Below are 4,283 nucleotides of genomic sequence, written 5' to 3'. Positions count from 1 at the left end.
AATTAAATTCACAGAAACAAACAGTAAATGGTGGTTGCCAGGGACTGGAGAATAGGGGGAATGTAGAGTTTTTGTTTAAAGGAAATAGCATTTAATTTTTATAACAAAGAAAAGTTCTAGAGATCTATTGCACAACAATGTAAACATACTTAACACTTCTGAACTGTACACTTAAAAAAAAGGGGGTTCCAATGAAAAATTCTATGTTACATACTTTTTACCACAACTTAATAAAAGATGTCAAACAGCGTATATAGTCTGAGAGGAGATGGGAGAGTAATTATTGGCAGTCAGTGAGCAGGGTTTTGTTTTCTCAATGGATTAAATGCTGGGACAGAGAAAATCAACAGCTGGATTTAGAGAGTAGCCAGAGAGAAAAGGGTGGTGATGTGCTGGGGAAAGCTGATAGATAGTTGGACAAATGTGAGAGAAATTCTTGAGGATGAGGGAATTAAGTTTGTGGTTTAAGACTTTGGCCAAAAAATACAAGGTGGTGGCATCTAGAATGCATAAATATTAAATCACAAACTCCTAAAACCTTGACTATGTCCGTATTCAGGAGTTCATTGAATCCAGAAAAATCCTATATATAATAAAGAGGCAATATGCAAATTGACCATCACTCCAACACACAAGATGACCGCCTCCATGTGGCCACAAGATGGCCAGCAGGGGAGGGCAGTTGGGAGGGACCAGGCCTGCAGGGGAGGGCAGTTAGGGATGACTGGGCCTGCAGGGGAGGGCAGGTGGGGGTGACCAGGCTGGCAAGGGGTTGACCAGGCTGGCAGGGGAGAGCAGTTAGGGGCAATCGGGCCAGCAGGGGAGTGGTTAGGGGGTGACCAGGCTGGCAGGCAGAAGCAATTAGGGGCAATCAGGCAGGCAGGCAGGCAAGCGGTTGGGAGCCAGTAGTCCTGGATTATGAGAGGGATGTCCGAATTAGGGATCGGGCCTAAAAGGGCATTCAGACATCCCTTGAAGGGTCCCAGATTAGAGAGGCTGCAGGCTGGGCTGAGGGACACATACTCCCCCCCCGCATCCCCCGCACAAATTTTGTGTACTGGGCCTCTAGTATCATATAAGGCACACATGATCTAGTATCATATAAGACCACTTTTCACAGACTACACTGTTCTCCCCACCCTTTGTTTATCCCAGTACATTGCTCCATCAGTTATTAGGGAGTGTGGACCACATAATGAGGCCAGTATGGAAAAGCAGAACCAGAGGGTGGAAGGAGGAAGGAATAGATTCCTGAGGATGTGATCTGAATGTTTTCTTGTTTTGACTGAAGCCAGCAGCACCTGTGATCTTTTCTGTCGTGTGACGGAATCAAATTTTGGTCTAAGCCAGTGTGAGATAAGATTTCTGTGACTTGAAGGTGAATGGGTATTAGCTGGATCAGGTTGGCAGGGGGAAAGGAGCCAGTGATGAGAGGATTTTAAAGATAAAATTTATTTTAATAACACATGTACGTATTATTAAATGACATGTTATAAGCAACTAGGGCTTCTGAAAAAACTGCCAATGAAACAACCAAAGTGTAAATTGTACACCAAAATGTTACAATGAAAACTTGACTCTCTTGACCTCAACACTCAATGCCTCTAAGGAGTAAAAGAAAACATGCAGAACCCAGGATCCTCTTCATTAAGATAATTTGCTGGTTATTTATCATGAACACAACACCAGACACAAAGGCCACAGGAATGTCAAAGTAAGAGAGGCTAAAACTTACACTCCGCTTCTGCTTTGTCACTAATTTTCCTGACAACTGTAATCGTTTGAAAATAAACAAAAAAAAAGTGGGTAGCAATCATTTCTGGGACAAAAATACATTATCTTGCAGTTAGGGGTGCAAATACAGAGAAATAAGCTCAGAAGTGCAAAGACATTTTAGGATGACCTTTAGAGCCTTTAGGAAGAGATGGAGGAAGTCATGTTTCATAAAGTTCCACAAAGACCCTGGAGTAGTTTCATCTTCCTACAATCCAATAAATAAAATGTAAAACCTTATAAATAAAAAGTTTTCTGGGCTAGCACAGGAAACTAAAGAGCATCAGAGACCTTATAAGCTCAGCACAGGTCTGATTCTCTAAAACAGTCGTTCTCAACCTTCCTAATGCCATGACCCTTTAATACAGTTCCTCATGTTGTGGTGACCCCCAACCATAAAATTATTTTCGTTGCTACTTCATAACTGCAATTTTGCTACTGTTATGAATTGTAATGTAAATATCTAATATGCAGGATGTATTTTCATTGTTACAAATTGAACATAATCAAAGCATAGTGATTAATCACAAAAACAATATGTAATTATATATGTATTTTTCGATGGTCTTTGGTGACCCCTGTGAAAGGGTCATTTGACCTCCAAAGGGGTCACGACCCACAGGTTGAGAACCACTGCTCTAAAATTACTTTAATGAATTCACATTACTATCTTAGTTATTTAAGCTTTAGGTCATAGCATTAAAATGTTTATTATTCTGTATTATTGTATTCCATTAACTAGAAAGGGGAAGAGACTCAATCTTGATTCTAGCCTTGTTGCATAAAGACCTCATTTTTCAACATGTATTTTGAATCAAATCTGACATCAGCCAATTTCCTGTTTTCACGGGCAATAGGATTGAGGATGTATTTTATCCTCATTTAAATAAGATCTAATCTTATATATTTTTTGGAAAAATTCTTGATCATTAACTCTATTACCTGTCCCCGCCCCCCCCCTTTTTAACAGAAGACCAGTTTATGTATTTCTTTGAATTATGTCACAAAAATTTAATCATACAAATTATATTCCCAAGCTCAAAAGAATATTTCTAAACAAATAAAATGCATAGACATATTAACAAATTTAAAACCCAAATTATTTAAAAATGTTTAAATCACAGTAAATGATATCTCACAAGGAATAAATCGAAAGCATGACTGTTACATCCGACTGTCCAGGTTAGAGGAGCTCAATGCCGGAGGACTGGGCGATTCTTTAAGTCGGTTCTGCACCCCACCCACCCACCTCCACCCCCCGACCGCCCCATGCCTGTGCAGGACACCCACCCTAACAGCCTGCAATTCCACCAGGCTGCCCACCAGTGTGTGTGCAGTACTCCCACCCTAACATCCTGCTGGGTGATGGGTTCATGAGCAAATGCTGAAACAGCCAACACAGTGGATTACAGTTATTCTTAAAACATCCTACTCTTGCCTAAGTGTCCAAAGCTGTGAATTACAGTCATAGCCTCCAGGGAACAAAGGCAGGTGTTGTGGTAAAGCAAGGCACACAGGACCAGGTTTTGATGAAGGCGCTTTTTCTTTGGTCCTATAATGACTTTAAATACGCTACATCTCCTACAGATTGTTCAAGTGACTTCCCACAGAGCGAGCTAACTTCTGTAACCTTCCCTGACATACAGCACGCACCCACATGTGGTTACAGATGGTAACGATGAAAGTGTAAATAAAATGAGCAATGCAAAATCCTGTTTTTATAAGAAACTCAGTTGAAAGACTACAGGGTGCATTTTAAGTCTAATAATTTTGCAAGCAGGAAAAGTGTGCCGATTCTTAAGAATAGTCAGCATTAACCATGTCTACTGAGCACAACGTTAGCTTCCTTTCAGAGTCTGTCTTACAATCTAGTTTACATATCAAACTACCCCACCTTCTATGAAACGTGACATTCAATATAAACGGATGTAAACATTTAAATTCTGCATCTATAGTACATGCTCCTCCATGAAACAGCCTACACCACCGTGTCACCTCTTCCAGGACTGATCCCACCACGGCGAGGAAACATCCTCATGTGGCATTTCCGACTTTCATTCCCAAATACCATGTTCTTAATTTTTAATAGAACTATCTATCAACTGGCAGTTTTCTCCCATGAATTAGCATATGTTTTTATAATGAACAAAGTAGTAGAGAGAGAAGAAGGAGTGGAGGAGTAAATAATATTTAGCAAAGTCCATTAGAGCTACTTTTTACAGTTTTTATACTATTAGCACAGGAAGCTTTAAAAATATATTAAGTATGATGAAAAACATAAAGTAAAATAATTCTACTCCCTGGTAACCTGGCATCAATAAATAAACCCACATTCCAACCTCAGTAAGTATTTTGCCCACCACGCCCTCTATTTCTTCTGCTTCTCTCCCTGTGCCACCTAGGCCAGTGATGGCGAACCTTTTGAGCTCAGCGTGTCAGCATTTTGAAAAACCCTAACTTAACTCCGGTGCCGTGTCACATATAGAAATGTTTTGACATTTGCATAAATT

The 4,283-nt window shown here is 40.2% G+C and overlaps 1 protein-coding gene across 1 annotated transcript in view; it reads right to left on the bottom strand.

The window, feature by feature from the left end:
• LOC102768212 (complement receptor type 1-like) overlaps window positions 1–4,283 on the bottom strand; it is a gene marked incomplete at its 3' end in the record, with an annotated part of 135,542 nt that overhangs the window by 24,910 nt on the left and 106,349 nt on the right. The gene's annotated exons all lie outside the window — the stretch shown is intronic.

Source organism: Myotis davidii, unplaced genomic scaffold (assembly GCF_000327345.1).
Source record: "Myotis davidii unplaced genomic scaffold, ASM32734v1 scaffold469, whole genome shotgun sequence".
NCBI lineage: Eukaryota > Metazoa > Chordata > Mammalia > Chiroptera > Vespertilionidae > Myotis > Myotis davidii.
This window is presented reverse-complemented; position numbering and strand designations above follow the sequence as displayed.